Below are 22,404 nucleotides of genomic sequence, written 5' to 3'. Positions count from 1 at the left end.
CACTTTTCTTTCCATTTTCTCTTCCTCAGTATATATTTCTAATTCAGTATCATAGTGGCTACATGATAAAGATCTTTATTTCCACTAATAGGAGATTTTGAAATGATCCCAACCATTCCCCCATAAAGCTATGCTCCCACTTTTCTAAAAGAGATGGAGAGCAAGATGCTTGAGGATGAAAGATGAGAGAAATGCTTGTGTGTCTCAGCATTTGGTTTGATTCGATTTGATTTAATGACTTAATATTCCGTGTAACATAATTTTAGTTCTAAAGCGGTCCACAATATCAAAGTTAACACAATTTAAAATGTGTTCAATTAATAAATTTGATATACCGCCCTTAAAAATGAAAAAAACAAAACAATGCGGTTTTCAATAATAATTCAACTTACATATTAACCTTTCTGTATATAACTGGGGTCATTTTGACTCCAACTTGACTTCTTAGTTTAGTTACCTACTTATAAATTGTAATTTTCATTTCAAATTCCAGGTACCTTTTCGATATTAACAGACAATGCATTTCCTGTTGTCTGTGATAAATACAGCTTTTGAATTTTTTTGTTTTAACCTAGTTTAACGTGAGTATACTTATTATATACACCTGGGGTCAAATCGACCCCACAGGTTTATGAACGCAACATTGTCAGAATTCTTCATTTTTGCTCTGGTAAGTTCATGTTCTACTTTATAAACTGTGGGCTCCTTTTACGAAGGTACGCTAGTGGTTTTAGCGTGCGCTACACGCTAACGCCTCCATAGAGCTTGCGTTAGTATTTTTCATGTAGCACGGGGTTAGCGCGCGCTAAAAACGTTAGCGCACCTTCATAAAAGGAGCCCTGTGTTTATAAGAAGACAATTTTATAAACTTTGTCTGTATACACTGACAAGAAGACAACAAAATTCTACCAACACTGTGGCAGAGCTGCATGCCCTGAACATTGTCAGTTTGTGTGTAGTGAGTGTGTAGAATAAGAGAAGAAATATTATTAGAACATCACCAGTTGTGCTCTAGGCCTAAATATATATTTAATAAACACGTAAACGTTTGACTTGAGTGCCATGACAGTGAGAATTTGCTAAATTATTAAGCTGAAGCAACTTTCAGTGCTTATAAAAAATGGGGTCAAAATGACCCCAGGTGTGTAAAGTTTTTGATAATTTAAAGTATGCATAGAAGGGTTAAATATCTAAAAATCAACTCACAGATAATCCACCAAAAACCCTGCCAAAAAGACAACAATCCATGAGACATAGGACACACAGACTATCATGTTCTTCATAAATCACTAGACGAATCTATATTAGTGATCAGCTATGATTCCTGGAAAGCTAATTTAAAGAAATATGTTTTCAGCCCTTTTCTAAAAATAAAATAAAAATCTAGATTCTATACTGTTTCCCTAGTAAAATCCAATCTGATCTGAGCTAGGAGAGAAATTATTAATTGATTTTTATTCTGTGATTGCAATTTCCCACTTGAGATATAAGGAACAAATATTCTGTAAAGATACTTGGTAAACCTAGATAGAAAGCTTTTTGAGTCCAGACTAGGTTCTTGAATTTCATACAATAAATGCACAGCATCTAGTGTGCCCCCTTCAACAAGGGAGTCACATGATAAAACAAACATCTAATAGCTACCGTATTTTTCGCTACGTAAGACACACTTTTTTTCAACTCAAAATTAGGTGGAAATCTCGGTGCGTCTTATGGAGCGAAGGTACAAATTTTTAACTTCCCCCTGCACCATTTTAAAACTCCCTGCTGCTGCACCTTTTAAAACATCCACCCATCTACCTGCCTGCCGTTGCCGGCCCTTTAAAAACACCTGCCCTCCCACCACCACCATTGTCGTATCTGCTGGTCCAGTGTGTATCCCTCCCTTGCTAGCGGCACACAGGTCACGGATGTCAGGAGCAAGCTTTCCGCGCTCCCACTTGGGCCTGCACCGCTTTCTGAATGGCTGGCATCAGTTCTCACAGGACTCGCGAGAACTGACAGCTGCCATTTAGGAAAACAGAATGGGGCCAGGCGGGAGCGCGGAAAGCTCGCGCCTGACATCTGCACTCCTGATCTGTGCACTGCTAGCGAGGGAGGGATACATACTGGACCACCAGGCACGGGGATGATCTAAAAGTACTGAGGTGTGAGGGTGATTGAAAGAACTGGTGGGGGAATGATCTAAAAGTACTGGTGGCGGAGGGGGGTGATTTAAAAGCACTGGGGGGAATGATCTAAAAGTATACAGGTATAAATATACAAAAGAGGTAGATTGTGTGGTTTTGGCCAGAAATGGTGACCACAGGCCCGAATCTCTTCTTGAGATCCTTTGGTGGACAACAGAGGTAGCAATGAGGCAAAAAATTAAATTTAATCATGAATGGACTAGGCATAGAGGATCTTTGGTCATAAAATAAGTGTAAAATCTGAGATGATTTAGTATAGGCCACTTTGTAAAATATCCAAAATAGATAACAGCAGAGTAAAATATAATTAAACAGGTGCTGCAGTAGGTAGGGAAATGGGCAGACAGATGGATCTATCCCTGTCCCTACTTGTCCTGTGCCTTGTCCCCGCCTACTACTAGACCACCAGAGAGGAGGGGGGACAGGGTACAGAGCCTGGCAGGGAGGAGGGACAGGGTGCAGAGCTTGGCAAGGGGTGTGGAGTTGGGTGCAGAGCCTGGCAGGGAGAATTTGGTTCAGAAAGTTTTTTTTTTTCTTGTTTTCCTCCTTTAAATGTAGGGTGCGTCTTATGGTCAGATGCGTCTTATGGAGCGGAAAAATACAGTATATTTTGTATGGTCTGAAGTCTATTTAACCCATGTTTTGATAAGTCATTAAACAATAAGTTGCCACAATTTAATTTACTTAACATTAGTTCATGCATCAGTTTGAGCAAAGATAGTACATTAATTAATTGCAGTTAACTGCAATTAATGCATTAATTATTAATCATGATTAAAAAATCACATTGCAGCATCTCCTGTCTCCTCCAAACATCTCTTCTATTTTCTTCCATTCCTAACTCTTGTCCTTGGTGTAATTCAGAATCTTTCCCTCCACTCACAATTCAACATTACCAGCCTCCTACACTGGTCTACCTTAAAGATGTTTTTTTGTTTCTCCATATTAGTGGCAGTATTGTACATTTCCTGCTTTCAGCCTGTTCTGAATCTTTTCCTCTGAGCAGTGCTGCCCATACAGAAATAGGGAGGGAAGTCAGAGGAGGTGGAATGAGTTAGAGAGAGCATATTTGCAACATTGCCACTGCTGAGAACCAACAGAAGACCATCTAAGGTAGCCAAGCATGGGAGGCTGGTAATTGTGGGTGGGGGAAAGATGCTGGATCGCACCAAGGACAGGGATTGGGAGTGGAAGAGAGATTTGGAGGAGAAAGGAGAGGCTGCAGTACAATTAATATTTTTAAATTGTGTCCAGCAGGGAGGAAGGGGGAGGGGGTGCTGGGGCAGACACCAAACTGTGGGTAAGGAGAGAAGAATGAGCTGTAGACCCACGAGCATAATTGGAGGAGCCACCAGTAGAAGCTATGACCGAGATGGTGAGCTCAAGCAGCCACAAGAAAAATTTAGAGCTGCTTACCACCAAGTTTGTGTCAGAAAATTGAGCTGTTGTGAGCCATCTGCTATGTGACACAGGTCCTATTTCAAACAGAGCCAGATCCTTTGGCAAGCCACCCATTTCAAACAGAGCCAGATCCTTTGGCAAGCCACCCGTTTTAATGATAGTTACATTTTTATAACCATAGCTTTGATCTGTGCTTAAGTCTTTGATCATTTCATCACTGAGCTAAGGAAGATCAGGGCCAACAGAGATACCAGTAAATCTGAATTTATTTCCAGGTCAATAGCAGAATCCAACAATTTTCCAATGTGACCTGCCCATTTATTGTTGCTTAATATCTTGCCATCTAAAGCAGTCATCATGTGCCTGAATGGTATTTTGCCTGTGTGCAGGTTACAGACAATTCATACCAGCTTCCTTTGTAGTAGAGAATGACACGGTGACGGTTTACCCGCGGCCACCGCATTTAAGCCGCGGGTCACCGCCGAAAACGGGGAAGAAAACTAGCAGTCGCTGCAGTGACGGGGACAAGGCCATTCACCGACCGCGGAAACGGTGAACAGGTTTGTCCCCGCGGGCCAATGTACCCCCTTCTAGGAACCGCTATTTACCTGTGTTTCACCGTGCTCCTCATTTGTCAGATCAACCCTTCCTGCCAATCGCAGCAGAAGGGTACCCAACCCCTCCTGCCGGTCCTCCCAATGGCCTCCCCTAAGATCGCCGGCAGGAGGGTACCCAACCCCTCCTGCTGGACCCCCCCCCAACGAACCCTCCCACCCCGGAACCCCCTTAGTCTTACTTTCCAAGTTGGACCGGACGGCTCCTCACACGTATGGCCAGCAGGCTTGCCTCCGTCCAAATGAGGCGGGCCCGCCCCTACCCTGCCCAACCCACAGGATCCTAGGGCCTGATTGGTCTAGGCACCTAAAGCCACTCCCGCTATAGGAGGGGCCTTAGGTGCTTGGGCCAATCACGGCAGGAGGGCACCCAACCCCTCCTGTAGACCCCCCCAACGGCCCTCCCGACAATCGCAGCAGAAGGGTACCCAACCCCTCCTGCCGGTCCTCCCAATGGCCTCCCCTAAGATCGCCGGCAGGAGGGTACCCAACCCCTCCTGCTGGACCCCCCCCCAACGAACCCTCCCACCCCGGAACCCCCTTAGTCTTACTTTCCAAGTTGGACCGGACAGCTCCTCGCTCGTCTGGCCAGCAGGCCTGCCTCTGTCCAAATGAGGCGGGCCCGCCCCTCCCCTCCCCTGCCTAACCCACAGGATCCTAGGGCCTGATTGGCCCAAGCACCTAAGGCCCCTCCTATAGCGGGAGTGGCTTTAGGTGCCTAGACCAATCAGGCCCTAGGATCCTGTGGGTTGGGCAGGGTAGGGGCGGGCCCGCCTCATTTGGAAGGAGGCAAGCCTGCTGGCCATACGTGTGAGTAGCCGTCCGGTCCAACTTGGAAAGTAAGACTAAGGGGGTTCCGGGGTGGGAGGGTTCGTTGGGGGGGGGGGTCCAGCAGGAGGGGTTGGGTCCCCTCCTGCCGGCGATCTTAGGGGAGGCCATTGGGAGGACCGGCAGGAGGGGTTGGGTACCCTTCTGCTGCGATTGTCGGGAGGGCCGTTGGGGGGGTCTACAGGAGGGGTTGGGTGCCCTCCTGCCGTGATCGCTGGGGGGAGGGGAGACTTGCAGCACTGCTTATACAGCGACTCTGGCTGTGAGGAACTACAGTAAGGCCAGTGTAGAACAGACTTCTATGGTCTTTGTTCCATGTGTGGTAAGACAGATTAGGATGTGTCAGTTTTGAGAATTTATATTAATTAATTTTTTCTCTGCGTGTTTTGTTTTTGTATAGTTATTAACTAATATTTAACTAAGTTTTAAAGTTTTAAAGTTTTAAAGAATGTTTCCTTTATACGTAAATAAAGAAAAGTGAATGGGATTGCAGTGGCGGTGACGGGGCGGTGAATGGGGTGGCAGTGGCGGTGACGGGGCGGTGAAGAGGATGGTGAGACGGGGACGGGGCGGTGACGGGGATGGTGAGACGGGGACGGGGCGGTGACGGGGATGGTGAGATGGGGACGGGGCGGTGACGGGGACCAATTTTTTCACCGTGTCATTCTCTACTTTGTAGCCTCTCCTCAACATATAATGTATCACTCCACGCTCCTAACCAGAGTTTACATTAAAGGAATCACTTCCAATAACTTGAAGAGTTTCATCTGCTTCTCTTTCTCTCTGTCAAGAAACCACATTATCAGCAATTATTTCTGTGTAAGTCTTCACTTTAGTTTATGCAGAAACAAAATGCCACAGATATCTACCTCCTGGCTCCATACAAACTATAATGTTCCTCTTTCACCATATCTGGATGCATTTTGCCATTCTCTTCTGCCTTTAACTTGACTCTGGTATCATCACAATTACCATCAAAGAAAATGCAATTGATGCCATTCTGCTGCAGTTTCTCCTCAAATTGTATATCTATTTTTTGTGATATCTCACTTGAGCCTGCTTCACCTTATGATAAACTATGTTGGTTATATCCTCAGTAGTATATTTTGGCCTCTCCTAATTTTCTCTAAAACAACAGGAGCTTCCACCATTGGTTCTTCCACCACTTCATCCAAATCTCCCTGTTCCAATTCAAGCACAGATCTCTCCATCATCTCTTCTGTTCTTTTTTCACCCTTCATTCTCTACTTTTCTTTATCCCCCTTTCTTTTTGCCTGCCTTTCCTTTTGTAGGTCTTATCTTCTGGTCTCAGGGAGGTCAACTGGTTCAATCTAATGAGGTCCAGCATTCCCATTTTTCTCTCTTTGATATTTTATAAAGTATAACTCAATTACAGGAATCTTCTCTTCTCTCTGTTGCAATCACAAAATATGTGTATTCCACTGACAGGCATAATTGTATCCCTTATCAGTACAACTCTGGCAGCATATTCTCACATGTAGGTGATGTCGGGTTTTCAGGATTTCCCCAATGAATATGCATGAGATCTATTTGCATGCACTTCTTTCAATGCATATTCATTGGGGAAATCCTGAAAACCCGACAATTCTGGCCTTCGGTGACCAGAGTTGCCCACCCCTGCTCCAGATCATCCTCCAAGAGAGTCTATTTCAGACCCGATACAGTCTTCTCCTCTCATTCAGGAGATTCAATCCCTCTTCCTTCTCAATGCCATCGAAGATGTTCCTTTAAATCAGCAGAGTCAGGGTTTCTACTCCCAGTATTTTTTAATTCCAAAAAAGACGTGAGGTATACGACCCATTCTGGATCTCGGAGATCTCAACAAATTTCTAGTCAGAGACATTCCAGATGCTCTCTCTTGCTCTTCTTTATCCTCTTCTGGGTCAGAACGACTGGCTATGCTCTGGATCTCAAAGAAGCCTACACACATATACCAATTCATCAGGCTTCCCCCAAGTACCTTTGGTTTCAGGTGAATGGACATCATTACCAATACAAGGTTCTTCCTTTCGGGTTGGCATCTTCTCCCAGAGTCTTCACGAAGTGCCTGATTGTTGTGGCTGCATTTCTCTGATCCCATTGTCTTAAAGTCTTTCCTTATCTAGACGACTGGTTGGTCAAAGCTGTGTCATCTCATGAGGTGGCTCTGGCAACATCTCAGACCATTGTCTTTCTACAAGTTTTGGGATTCGAAGTCAATGTCTTCAGTTCATTGGGGATATCCTCAATACTACTCTGAGGGCGTTTATCCCTCCAGAGTGCCTGAACACTCTTCTCATCCTCTTTCAATAGATGTTGAAGGTGCACACCATCTCTGCAAGGCGCATGATGGTTCTCCTGGGTCACATAGCTTCCACAGTTTATGTAACTCCACTAGCAAGGCTACATCTTCACATTCCTCAGTGGGCCCTTGCTTATCAATGGTCTCAAGAGACAGATTGTCTCTCTCAACATATTTCTGTCACATCATCTTCAGCAGTTGCTTCAATGGTTGATGACTTCCTTCAATCTATCCAGAAGCCTTTTTCACTTATCCCCCCCACCAAAAGGTGATATGACGGATGCATCTCCTTATGCCTAGGGGGCACACCTGGAGGGCCTTCAAACACAAGGTCATTGGTCTCCCAGGGTGCAAAAATTTCACATCAGTTTCCTCGCTCAGAGCGATATATTATGCTCTCAAAACTTTCCAGCACATCTTGAGTCCTCAAGTCCTCCTCCTTCGCACAGACAATCAAGTAGCAATGTAGTACATAAACAAGCAAGGAGGCAAGAGCTCTCTTCTGTTATGTCAGGAGGCTCAGAAAATCTGGCTTTGGGCGACGGCTCCCAGCATTTTCTTAAAGGCTGTCTACATTCAAGGGAAGAAGAATTCCCTGGCAGACAACCTCAGCAGAATTCTTCAGCCTCACGAACGGTCTCTCAACTTTGTGACTATTCATCTCATCTTTATTCAATGGGGCTCCTCAGGTGGACTTATTTGCCCACAATCACGTTACCCCAGTTTTGTTCCAGACTTTACTCTCCTCATCGTCTGGAAGCCAATGCGTTTCTCCTGGATTGGACAGACCTGTTTCTATATGTATTCCTTCCAATTCCTCTCCTGTTGAAGACTCTGTTCAAACTCAAACGAGAGTCAGCCACCATGATTCTCATTGCTCCTCGGTGGCCCCGGCAGCATTGGTTCTCCCTTCTTCAGCTCAGCATCAGGGAGCCAATTCCTCTACAAATTTTGCCTACTCTGCTCACTCAGAATCTCTTTACATCCCAACCTGCAATCATTACACCTGACAGCTTGGTTTCTCTTGGGCTGAATTCATATGAATTACATCTTTCTCAGCCTGTTCGTAATATTATTGACACCTCCTGAAAGCCAGCCACTCAACAATGTTATTAGCAAAAATGGACTCAGTTTTCTTCCTGGTGTCTCCTTCATCATCATGATCCAACTTCCTTGTCAGTGGAATTGGTATTAGAATATCTACTTCACCTGTCTGACTCTGGACTTAAATCTACATCTATCGGAGTCCATCTCAGTGCTATTATAGCTTTTCACATGCCAGTTGGGGGAAAACCTCTTACTGCTCATCCTTTGGTCTCCAGATTCATGAACGAACTGTTCAGTGTGAAACCACCTCTCAACCCTCCTCCAGTGGTCTGGGTCCTTAATGTGGTTCATTCCAGATTAATGAAGCCTCCATTTGAACCAATGGCCATGGTTCATCTCAAGTTTCTCATCTGGAAAATTGTCTTTCTCATTTCTCTCACCTCTGCCAGGAGAGTCAGTGAGTTGCAAGCGTTGGTGGCAGATCCACCTTTCACAGTTTTTCACCATGATAAAGTGGTTTTACATACGCATCCTAAGTTTCTTCCAAAAGTTGTGACAGAGTTTCATCTTAATCAGTCGATTGTTTTTCCATTTTTTCCCCCTAAGCCTCATTCTCATGCAGGAGAAAAAGGACATTACACACTCTGGACTTTAAGTGTGCTTTGGCCTATTACATCGACAGGACAAAGCCACATCAAACATCTCCTTAACTTTTCGTCTCATTTGATTCTAATAAGTTGGGGCATTCTGTTTCCAAGAGAACGGTTTCCAACTGGTTGGCGGCCTGCATATCAGTCTGCTATGCTCAGACTGGACTGCAATTGGAAAGTCGTGTCACAGCTCACAAAATCCGAGCTATGGCAGCTTCTGTAGCTTTCCTTAGATCTACTCCTATTGAGGAAATCTGTAAAGCTGCTACCTGGTCCTCAGTTCATACATTCACCTCGCATTATTGTCTGGAGTCCTTCTCCAGATGGGATGGGTACTTCGGCCAGACAGTATTACAAAATGTATTTTCTTAAAGGCTAACTCTCCCACCATCCCTTTCTGGTTAGTTTGGAGGTCATCCACATGTGAGAATATGCTGCCTGCTTGTCCTGGGATAAAGCACAGTTACTTACCGTAACAGGTGTTATCCAGGGACAACAGACAGATATTCTTACAACCCACCCACTTCCCTGGTTGGCTTCTTAGCTGTCTTATCTTAACTGAGGGACCGCGCGCCTGCGTCGGGCGGGAAGGCACTCGCGCATGCGATGTGTGGGCTGATCATGAACTTTCTAAAACTTAAAGTTGAGATTCACTTTTCAAATGTCCGTACCGGGGCTCCATCGGTGACGTCACTCACATGTGAGAATATCAGCCTGCTGTCCTTAGATAACACCTGTTACGGTAAGTAACTGTGCTTTATTTGACACTTGCAGGTATGTCCATCAATGTGTCAAGCTTCTCCATAAGAACATAAGCAATGCCTATGCTGGGTCAGACCTGAGGTCCATCATGCCCAGCAGTCCGCTCACGCGGCGGCCCAACAGGTCCAGGACCTGTGCAGTAATCCTCTATTTATACCCCTCTATCCCCTTTTCCAGCAGGAAATTGTCCAATCCTTTCTTAAACCCCTGTACTGTACTCTGCCCTATTACGCCCTCTGGAAGCGCATTCCAGGTGTCCACCACTCGTTGGGTAAAGAAGAACTTCCTAGCATTCGTTTTAAATCTGTCCCCTTTCAACTTTTCCAAGTGTCCTCTTGTTCTTTTATTTTTCGAAAGTTTGAAGAATCTGTCCTTCTCTACTCTCTCTATGCCCTTCATGATCTTATAAGTCTCTATCATATCCCCTCTAAGTCTCCTCTTCTCCAGGGAAAAGAGACCCAGTTTCTCCAATCTCTCAGCGTATGAGAAGTTTTCCATCCCTTTTATCAAGCGTGTCGCTCTCCTCTGAACCCTCTCGAGTAACACCATATCCTTCCTAAGGTACGGAGACCAATATTGGACACAGTATTCCAGATGCGGGCGCACCATCGCCCGATACAATGGCAGGATAACTTCTTTTGTCCTTGTAATACCCTTCTTGATTATGCCTAGCATTCTATTTGCTTTCTTAGCGGCCGCTGCGCACTGTGCCGTCGGCTTCATTGTCATATCCACCATTACCCCCAAGTCCCTTTCTTGGTTACTCTCATTCAATAATATCCCTCCCATCGTATAGTTGTACCTCGGGTTTCTGTTTCCAACATGCATTACTTTACATTTCTCAACGTTGAACTTCATCTGCCATCTCGCCGCCCATTCCCCCAATTTGTTCAAGTCCCTTTGCAATTCTTCGCATTCCTCTTTAGTCCCAGCTCCACTAAATAGTTTTGTATCGTCCGCAAATTTTATTATCTCACACTTCGTGCCTGTTTCTAGATCATTTATGAATATATTAAATAGCAGCGGCCCGAGCACTGAGCCCTGCGGAACACCACTCGTGACGCTCATCCAGTCCGAGTAGTGGCCCTTCACCCCTACCCTCTGTTTCCTACCCGCCAACCAGTTTCTGATCCATCTATGTACGTCTCCGTCCACTCCATGGTTCTTCAGTTTCCGGAGTAGACGTTCGTGAGGCACCTTGTCAAAGGCTTTTTGGAAATCAAGGTATATGATGTCTATGGGGTCTCCTCTGTCCATCCGTTTGTTAATTCCTTCGAAGAAGTGCAATAAGTTCGTTAGGCACGATCTCCCCCTGCAGAAACCATGTTGGGTTGTTATCAAAAGTTCGTTTCTTTCCAAATGTTCATCGATGTGTTCTTTAATCAGTGCTTCCGCCAGTTTCCCCGGAACCGAGGTCAAACTCACTGGTCTGTAGTTTCCCGGGTCACCTCTTGATCCCTTTTTAAAGATGGGCGTGACATTGGCTATCTTCCAATCCTCCGGGATCATGCCTGTTTTTAAGGATAGGTTGCAAATTTGCTGTAGTAGTTCCGCTATCTCCTCCTTTAATTCCTTCAGAACCCTGGGATGGATTCCGTCCGGACCCGGGGATTTGTCAGTTTTAAGTTTTTCTATCTGCCTGTGTACATCATCAAGGCTCACTTCCATGGATGTTAATTTTTCTGCTTGATTTCCTTTGAAGATTTGTTCAGGTTCTGGTATGTTGGTTGTGTCTTCGTTTGTAAATACAGACAAGAAGAACATGTTGAGTCTTTCTGCGACTTCTTTCTCCTCCTTCACCGCTCCCTTCCTGTCTCCTTCGTCCAGCGGTCCCACCTCCTCCCTAGATGGCTGTTTCCCTTTAATATATCTGAAGAACGGTTTGAAATTTCGTGCCTCCCTGGCTAGCCTCTCTTCATACTGTCTTTTGGCTTTTCGAACCACACGGTGACATTCTTTTTGATACTTCTTGTGCTCCTTCTGGTTCCCTTCAGTTTTGTCCTTTTTCCATTTCCTGAATGAATTTTTCTTATTGCTTATCGCTTCCTTCACTATTTTAGTCATCCATACTGGGTCTTTTGTTCGACTCTTTTTGCATCCCTTTCTGAATCTGGGGATGTGCAGATTTTGTGCTTCGCTCACCGTGTCTTTGAAAAAAGACCAGGCATGTTCTACTGTTTGCCATTTTTTGGAAGTGTTCCTAAGTTTCTTCCTTACCATTTCCCTCATTGCTTCATAGTTTCCTTTCCTGAAGTTGAAAGATGTCGCTATGGTTCTCTTTCCGTTCGGTATGCCTACTTCAACCTTGAACTTGATCATATTATGATCGCTGTTTCCCAACGGTCCCACTACTTCCACTTCCTTTGCAGGTCCCCTTAGTCCATTTAGGATTAAATCCAGAGTGGCATTTCCTCTCATCGGTTCTCTAACAAGCTGCTCCATGAAGCAATCATGTATAGCCTCCAGGAATTCTGTCTCCCTAGCGCATCTTGAGCTTCCAAGACTCCAGTCTATCCCAGGGTAGTTGAAGTCTCCCATAACAACTGTGTAACCGCTTTTGCATTCTCGCTTCATCTCGGCATCCATTTCTTTATCGCTATCTCCGGTTTGCCCGGGTGGACGATAGTATAGGCCCATCTTTATTTCATGCCCTTTCCTACCTGGTATTTTAACCCATAGCGATTCCAGTTTGTTGATCATCTCCGCTGTGTCCATTCTTGTCGATTGTATGCTTTCTTTTACGTATAGGGCTATTCCTCCTCCTTTCTGACCTGACCTGTCCCGGCGATAGAGCTTGTACCCCGGCAGTGCTGTATCCCATTTGTTTTCCTCATTCCACCACGTTTCAGAGATTCCAATGATGTCTATGTCCTCTGCATTGGCCATGGCTTCTAGTTCCCCCATTTTGTTTCTTAAACTCCTTGCATTAGTATATATGCAGTTTAGATCCTGGCATTTTGTCGTCTTCATTTCTTTTCCCTGTGCTTTGGTCTTTGGTGTCTTCTCTTTTGCTACAATCTTTCTAACCTCCTCTTCTGGGTTAGTTGACTCCTGTAATTTGTCTCTTGTTTCTTCCCTGCCTTTTTTCCCCTCCATAAATCTGTCTTCAGATTTTCTCTGCCCACAGAAACTTTGCTGGCTTGTTCTCACATGGATTTCAACTTTGCTTTAATCTTAACGTGGCTGTTTATACCAGGACCTCTGAATTTTTAATTTGCTTTGTACCCCTGATCTAGTAATCCGTTTTTTTGTCTGTCTGATCACTGATGTCTCTCAAGTAGAATACATATCAAATGAGATCCTTGACAGTTGGTATATCATCTATAGGTAGTTCACTGCCTGAGCCATGAAATGATATAAACGAGTCCAAACTTGCAGTCTTATATTTTGTTTTAGACATTATAAAGATTACATTATCCATATGATGCTATATTGAAAACCTATGACTGAGAAAATGAAACTAATGCATTGGTGTCAATATGGATAAATAAGTAAAATAAATTTAGGCACAAAAGGCAATTAATATGCAACACAAAAACTAATACAGAGCATTTAAACATATTTCAGTGATTTGTGTATTTTTGCATAATTTTCTAGAAATTCCAAGCAAATAACATATTACTCAAAATTTAAACCTAATTGTTGATTTTCCACATGAGATTATACCAGTTTTTCACTAGTGCTTTTTAAAATTGTAACATCTCCAAAATTGACACATCCTAATGCTACAGGGAAAGCATGAAGCCTTGCTCTTTAGGTTCCCATTGAGAAATAGGAAGTTTTGTCAGAGTAGGTAGGACGCTACAGAGAGAGGCTTTGTGCAGATGATAAGTTCAGAGGGCTGGAAGGGGCAGGAAAGAGGATAAGAGGGAGCGTATGTAAATGCGAAAGGCAAGCAGAGGTGTTGGGAGATAGAGAAATGAATATGTGCGTGTATATGAGGGAGGGGGAAGCTGCAAGAGTGCAGAGAGCTGCCAGAAGAAAGAAGAATCAGATAAAATACCTGTATGAAATATGTAAACCTCTGCTTGTGTCACAGAAAAGCCTTACTTTGCCTATACCACCTGCTGGAGAAAATCAATTAGATTTATCTGACATAGCTATGAAATGTTAATCACCCAGTAGAAAGTATCAGTAATAACTTCTTTGTCAGCTTTTGCAATGTAAAGTGGATGTACATCAAAGCTTAAATGTGTCATTAGAAGTTTCAGTTCAGTTGTATTTGAAACTTTCATAATGTTTATTATCCCTATCCCAGGACAAGCAGGCAGCATATTCTCACATGTGATCCACAGAGCCCTGGTATGGACACTTTAAAAGTGCATCGCCATTTTAAGAAATTTAGAACGTTCGCGATAGCCCACACCGTGCATGCACGAGTGCCTTTCCGCCCGACGTAGGCACGTAGCTCCTCAGTTCTTAGTTTTTCTCGGAGCTAAGAAGTCGCACTTTTCAATGTTTCTTGAAAATTTTTACTTGCTGTCCCACTCTCGCGTTCATTTATTTATTTGTTTAATTACTTGTCTTTAAATTTTTTAAAAAAAGAGAAGAATAATTCTTTCTTTTTCTTCAGCTGTCAGGCGAGTTGATCGACTGGGACCTGTGTATCGCCTAAGCCAGGGGTAATAATAATAATAACTTTATTCTTCTATACTGCCACAGTCGAATGACTTCTAGGTGGTTCACATGAAAGAAGACTGGACAATCGGCGAATTACAGAATGCAAGAAGTGAAGGTACAACTTATTACATAAGAAATAGATAAAAGGAAAATATGAATCTTAAGTATGTAGTATAGATCTCTTGTATGCAACCGAAGGAATAAAGCTGGACAATCTGCAAATTTTAGAATAGAGCTGGACAATAAGGCGATCATCAGCGCAGACATGAAAACTGCTGATCATGTGGAGAAGGCTTCATCTAAGGCAAGACAATTGTTAGGTTGCATCCGCAGGAGTTTCGTCAGCCGGAAGCCTGAAGTCATAATGCCATTATACAGAACCATGGTGAGACCTCATTTGGAATACTGTGTGCAATTCTGGAGGCCACACTACCGAAAAGATGTGCTGAGAGTAGAGTCGGTGCAAAGGATGGCCACCAGGATGGTCTCGGGGCTCAAGGATCTATCATACGAGGAAAGGCTGAAAAATTTGCGGCTGTACTCACTCGAGGAACGTAGGGAGAGAGGAGACATGATCGAGACATACCGGCCATATCGAGATGGAAGAAGAGATTCTCTTTCTCAAAGGACCCTCAGCCACAAGAGGGCATCTGCTCAAACTCAGGGGCAGGAAATTTCATGGCGACACCAGGAAATATTTCTTCACCGAGAGAGTGGTTGATCCTTGGAACGAGCTCACAGTGTAGGTGATCGAGGCAAACAGCGTGCAAGAATTTAAGAGCAAATGGGATGCCCATGTGGGATCCCTTAGAGGGTTAAGCCAAGGGAACCTGTCACCAGGAGTGGGATCCCTAGGATGGTAGACTTGGGGGTGGGTCAGTAGAGAGGGCAGACCTGATGGGCTATGGCCCTTATCTGCCGTCATCTTCTATGTTTCTATGTTTCTGTTGCAGAATGAAGCGGATTACAGAATAAAGCGGAATACTGGATAAAGTGAATTACAGAATAAAACTGGTCAGTCAGTGAATTACAGAATGCAAGTAATGAGGGTACAACTTATTAACAAGAAATAGATAAAAGGAAAATATGAATCTTAAGTATGTAATTTAGGTCTCATGTATGGACAATCAGCGAATTGCAAAATGCAGAAAGTGAGGGAACAACATATTACACAGAAATTGACAGAGGGAAAATATAACTTTGTAAGTAGTGAGGCTTCTGTTTAGGAGATGAATTTGTCAAACAGTACGGTTTTAATTGCTCTCCGGAAGGCGCCATAGGTCAGCCTAGCTCCATTGATGTAATTACCCAGCCAGGACTGCTGTTTACTTGCTTGGAACATGAAGGACCTGTCCAAAAAGGATTTGTATTTGCAGCCTGTGATCTTTGGGTGTGTAAATATGTTACAGTTTCTGGTTGACCGTGTGGGGTTGTGTAGTATGAAATGTGGTAATAGGTAAGAAGGTGCTAGTCCCCAGACCTGCTTGAAACAAGTAGAGGCAAACTTGAACATTATTCGCGCCTCCATTGGCAACCAATACAACCTTCTGTAGTAAGGGCTAATGTGGTCGTTTTTCCTCAATCCGAAGATCAAGCGAACTAGTGTTTTGCACTATTAATTTTTATACTGTTTTCTTTGGGATACCTAGATAAACGATATTGCAGTAGTCCAGAATTGATAGGATCAGAGACTGCACCAGTAATCTAAAGGATGTAGCGTCAAAGTATTTTTTAATGGTCCTTAGTTTCCACAATGTACAAAAGCATTTCTTCACCACTAAGTTCGTGTGGTCAGCCATGGTTAGATGTGTGTCTAGTGTGATTCCCAGTATTTTTATAGTTTTGGAAATTGGGTATTCGTGGCCCTTTAATTGTAACGATGTTCTGGTAATTTTGTCCTTGGGGCTTGCCAAGAAGACTTTCGTCTTTTCTGTATTTATTATCGTCTCCAGTGTCGCAAGTCATCGCTTCATCTGATAAGCCAGTTAGTAAGCAACAGCTTCCCAGATGGGGTTGCAGGCAAGTAAGGCATCGAGTCCATTCATGCCAGCCATGTGAAAACCCCTTAAGCAATTAGTTCCATCATCGAGGGGTGATGCATCTTCGGAGTTATCCTCTCCGGAATGTGTCGTACCAGTGGTACCGGCGAGCAAGCCAAAGGTACTGGGGCTAACTTTCCAACAGAAGCTCGATGCTCTGCTCCATGAAGAATATGGGGTTAATTTTAATATTTTTACCCCGAAGTCAACTCCTTTGGTACCGAACCAGCCTCAGTCTGATACTGCGAGGCCTCCTGGTACCTTTGATGCTGCATCGACACACCAGTAGGATTCTCGACACCAGTCATCATGTCCATCCGGTTCCGCATCAAATCACCGCTTATCTAGACATCGATGGTCTTCATCTTCAACATGGTTCCACATTGAAAGGTTTCTTGACACCGGACTGGTGCCAATCAAAGAATTGTGTTCTGATACTGAGGAGGATTCTCCTGCTTCCAGGTCTCCATGACTTTCGCCTGGTGCTTTATTCATCAGCTGGGAACATTTTTTCAGTAAACTTGGAGTCAGATTCTAAATATAGACTTTTTAGAAACTTTGGACTATCATCCTTCTTAGGAGCTCCTTAACCTGCCTTGGCCTGGCATCTTCAGAGAAACCCTCTACAAAAAAGCAGTTTGTTCCTGCTGTTTCTTCCATTGGGAGACCTAACTTATATTCCTCACCTAAGGTCTCTGCTTCACTGCTGACAAGGCTGAGGGCCATATTATAGACGGACTTGATCTCTATTGGTATCTGTTATTGGTAGACAGGTGTCATAGTGGCAACACCATCATCATTCAGACTGCCTTTTGCCACATTTCATATTGAAATGGACTGTGGTGAGGAATCTAACATGGTTGTAGAATCTGTAAAGATAGATTCCTTCACCCTTTCTTTCTTTACCATACTACTTCACAGAGTAGACATCTCACTACTTCTGCTTCTCATGGTCTATGATGGAGAATCTAACATGGGTGTAGAGTCTGTCAGTTAGATTCCTCCAGATCTTCTTCAACTACAAATTTTCAGCACACATCTGACAATCGTTTGTCTGCTTTTGGTTCGTCGCAGTTGTCTTCCAGAGCTTCTTCTATGTCTTTGCCCATGGGCTGATTGGCACGCTATCTTCTAGATGATAATGTTTCCATTCGTTGACAACTTCAGGATTCCACCATGGGGTATCGAGCCTATAAGGTGGCTCTTTTTTCTTATTGTGGTCTTACCATTTTGGTATACGGTGGCAGGAACTAATGGGTGTGTAGAGCCTGTAAGTTAGTTTTCCCACCATGTCAGATCCTTCCTTGGGTTTTTACTGTAATGCAGGATCAACCATGTGCATTTTTCTTCAAGTATGCCTTCCATTGTACCATCAATGTTAACCGGTACTTTCCAGCAGGCATCCACTGTCCTCTTGTTTTTTCTCCTATGCTCCTATTTTCTTCATTCCAGAGGTTTGGGAGGCCATTGGATATCAGGGGCTCGTTTCCCCTTTTTACTCCATATCTACTTTTTTCTTTTCCTTTTGATTGCTGCACCGGCTTATGCTTGCTCGATCAGCTAGAGGCTTTCCCTTTGATTTCATGGTGCACCCTTCATGTAGAACATTCCTCAGTTCTTATTTGCACCATTACCCTTTGCTTCCCTTTTTAGGCTATTAAGGGCCTAGTTGAAGTTCCTCAGATTTCAAGTGGCATTCACCACTATCAACCCAAGGTTCGACTTCTCGGCTGGACATCCTCTCCAGAGGTTTTTCATCAGGGGCCTCGTGCTAATACTACGACCTTGAGGTCTCAGGACCTTCAAGTCTATCCTATAGAAGCTTGATTCTTTGAGGATCCTTGCTCATAGGGTGTGTTCTTCGCATCATATCACATCATATTGTTTCTTCAGTATTTGGGGTTTGAAATCAACATTCCCAAATCACAACTTCAATCATCTCCAAATCCTCAATTTATAGGAGCTCTACTCGACACAGGGTGGGTCTTCCTTAGCAGTATCCAACACCCTTTTCCAACTTGGTCCTTTGGGTGTTCAGTTTTTAATCACTCTCAGGTAAGTGCATTATGGTTTTTCTGGGACATGGCCTCTACAGGGCGTTTCTTCCTCAAGAATGTCAGGACACTTTAGCATTGCCATCAAAGGGCCTGGCTCCAGTCATCCTCGTCCAGGCGAAAGATGGTTCTTCTGGACCATATGACCTCCACAGTCCATGTGGCTCCTTTTGTGAGACTTCATCTCAGGGCGCCTCAATGGGATTTAGCTTCACAGTGGTCTCAAGCGATCAATCTTCTCTCGCACCACTTTTTTGTCATCTCCTCACTTCGACGGTCGCTTCAGTGGTGAATCAACTCTTCTGACCTGTCTAGAGGTTTTCTCTTCCATATTCATCTTCATCAGAAAGTTCTGACCACTTATGCGTCAACTTATGCTTGGGAGGCTCATCTGGATGACCTTCAAACTCAGGGTCATCTGTCATCCAAAAAGCAACAATTTCACATCACTCTCATGGAAATCAGAGAGACTCATTATGCTCTCAAAGTTTTCCAGCATTTGATGATCATCCATGTCCTTCTCCTTCGCACGAACAATCAAGTAGCCATGTACTATATCACCAACCAAGGAGGCACAGGTTCTCTCTTCTGTCAGGAGGTTCAGAAGATCTGGCTGAGGGCAATTACTCACAACATCTTTCTCAAAAGTGTTTACATTCAAGGAGATAAGAATTTCTTAGCAGACAAACTCAGCAGAATTCTTCATTCTCACGAGTGAATGCTCAATTCTGCAGCTCTCCATCCTATTTTATCTCAATGGGGAATTTATCAAATGGATCTCTTTGTGTCACCCCACAACAACAAATTACCCCACTTCCGCTCCAGACTCTACTCCCCTCAACATCTGGAGGCCGACATTTTTCTTCTAGTTTAGACTTGCAAGTTTCTCTATGTGTTTCATTCCATTCCTCTCATTCTAAATACGCTTGTCAAAGCCAAGCAGGAATCAGCCACCCTGATACTCATAACTCCTCGGTGGCACAGGCAGCCTTGGTTCTCCCTTCTACTTCAACTCTGTATCAAGGAGCCAATACCTCTGCTGATTTTTCCACCATGTCTTACACAGAGTCAAGGATCACTTCTGCACTCCAATCTACAGTCTCTGCACCTGACAACTTGGTATCTCTCGGGCTGAGTTCTGCTGATCTTTGTTTCTCTCAGCCTGCTCGATTGGCTGGTTTTCTGGAAGCTTCTAATATCAATCAATGTTATCAACAAAAGTGGGCACAGTTTTCTTCCTGGTGTCGTCTTCATCATCATGATCCGAAATCCATTGCAGTTCATTAGTTTGGATTATCTTCTTCATTTATCTGACTGTAGTCTCAAATTTACATCTATCAGAGTCCATCTCAGTGCTATCATTGCCTTTCATCAACCAGTGATAGTAAACCTTTCACTGCTCACCCATTGGTTTCCAGATTCATGAAAGGATTTTCCAATGTCAAACCACTTTTGATACCACCTCCAGTGGTATGGTATCTCAATGTGGTTCTTGCTAAATTGATGAAGCCTCCATTTGAACCAATGTCTACGGCTCATCTCAAGTACATTACATGGAAAGTTGTTTTTCTCATCTCTCTCACTTCTGCTGGAAGAGTGAGTGAACTTCAAGTTTTAGTGGAGGAACCACCTTTTACAGTGTTCAGCCATGACAAAGTTGTATTTCGAACCCATCCGAAATTTTTAACAAAAGTTGTCACTGAATTTTATCTCAATCAATTGATTGTACTTCAAGTGTTTGTTCCCTAAGGCTCATTCTCATCCAGGAGAAACGGTCCTTCACTCTCTGGATTGCAAATGGACTTAGGCCTATTATCTCTACAGAACAAAGCAGCATAGGACATCTCAAATTTTCATCTCTTTTGATCCTAACAAGTTGGGGCTACCTGTTTCCAAGAGAACGATTTCCAATTGGTTAGCTGCTTGCATATCGTTCTGTTATCTCAGGCTGGGCTGCAACTGGAGAGTCGGGTCACAAGCCATAAAGTTAGAGCTATGGCAGCTTCAGTAGCTTTTCTCTGTTCTACTCCTATTGATGAAATCTGCAAAACTGCTACTTGGTCCTCAGTTCATAAATTCACCTCTCATTATTGTCTGGAATCTTTTTCTAGACAGGATGGGCACTTCGGCCAGTCAGTATTACAAAATTTAGTTTCCTAAAAGGCCAACACTCCCACCATCCCATTCTAATTAGCTTGGAGGTCACCCACATGTGAGAATATGCTGCCTGCTTGTCCTGGGATAAAGCACAACTACTTATTATAACAGGTGTTATTTAGGGACAGCAGGCAGATATTCTCACAACCCACCCCTTCCCCTGGTTGGCTTCTTAGCTGGCTTACTGAACTGAGGAGCCACGCGCCTACGTCAGGCAGGAAGGCACTCATGCAAGCGCGGTGCGAGCTTTCGCAGACTTTCTAAATTTCTTAACGTGGCGATGCACTTTCAAAATGTCCGTACCAGAACTCCGTGGATGATGTCACCCACATGTGAGAATATCTGCCTGCTGTCCCTGGATAACACCTGTTATGGTAAGTAACTGGACTTTAAGCTTTGTACGATGGTTTTGGCTGCAAGTAGCTTGGCCTAAGTTTTGTACATTGTCTTTTCCTCTTTTTATAGTGATCAAGATAATATTTACTTTTGATTATTAAAAAGTACTTCTTGATATTGGTTTAACCTGTGTTTTGTGTAAAATTGTTTTGTAATTTTTGTGCCATTGTTTTGTAATTTAGTGTCTTGTAATTTAGTGTAATTTAGTGTTTTGTAATTTAGTGCCATTAAGGTCTTTAACTGCATTGTTAAATTAATCTGTAGAAGATGAGAAAAACAGAACATAGAACTGAAGGCTCATTTCCAAAGCCCACTATTTTCCCAGTGATAGGCCATGGCTTATAGATTGATTTTACAAACCTGCCTATGGGGCAGCCTATCTAAAGACATGAAAACTCTTTAAAATCACGTACCTTTTTAAATCACCCCCCCCATACCATTTTAGTTTCAAACAATTTTTATTGATGCAATCCAAAAACATAGCCAAACAGCAAGAACAGTCATCAATGAAAGCAAACAAGAATGCAGTGCATACAAAATAACAGATACTGGCCAGCATCAGAGTTCTTGTTGTAATCCCCCCCCAATGTTAAAGTAATAAAAAATAGTAAAGCAGAACAATACAATAAAGAGACCAGTGCAAGAAATACAAATAGTACACCCTCAGGAGTTCAACAAGCGATCAAATAGCCAGAATGATCAACAGCACAATAACACAAGACCCCCCCCACCCAAATCCCCAACAGGTATAAGGGGAGTTGAGCGAGAAAGATAAAATCCCACTTATATAACTCCCTCGCTAGCCGGCTGCTGGCTGCTTCCTCCAATCTCATGGCCAACGTTGCAGGGCAGGAGCGATCTTTTTGGCATCTAGCCTGGCCCCGCGCCCCTTCCTGAATGGCTGCCATCAGTTCTCATGGGATTTGCGAGAACTAACGGCAGCCAATTCAGTAAGTGGTTCGGGGCCAGGCTGGATGCCAAAAAGATTGTTCATGCCTGCACCGCTGGCCGTGAGATTGGAAGAAGCAGCCGACAGCCGTCCAGTGAGGGAGGTATTTAAGGGGGATTTAAAAAGGTACCTGGATCAGTGTTCCCTCTAAGCGGGCGGGTGTTGTGAGCAAACTTTTTTCACTGTGAGCTAAAAATATCGGGCGCCAGCAAGTTATGAGCCAAATAAATATGTTGTCAAAGTTGCTGATACATGAGGACGAGGTATTCAAAGGAATTTTAGGCCTACACGCTAAATTAAATAACGTTAAATAATATTTTTAAGAACACAGAAATTGTAGGGATGAAATGATATCTTAATAAATGTTTTACAACAAATGTAGTTATGTCTGTTACA

The 22,404-nt window shown here is 43.6% G+C and overlaps 1 protein-coding gene across 1 annotated transcript in view; it reads left to right on the top strand.

Moving 5' to 3' along the window:
- NIPBL (NIPBL cohesin loading factor) overlaps positions 1 to 22,404 on the top strand; it is a 1,354,860-nt gene that overhangs the window by 381,931 nt on the left and 950,525 nt on the right.

Source organism: Geotrypetes seraphini, chromosome 1 (assembly GCF_902459505.1).
Source record: "Geotrypetes seraphini chromosome 1, aGeoSer1.1, whole genome shotgun sequence".
Lineage (NCBI taxonomy): Eukaryota > Metazoa > Chordata > Amphibia > Gymnophiona > Dermophiidae > Geotrypetes > Geotrypetes seraphini.
This window is presented reverse-complemented; position numbering and strand designations above follow the sequence as displayed.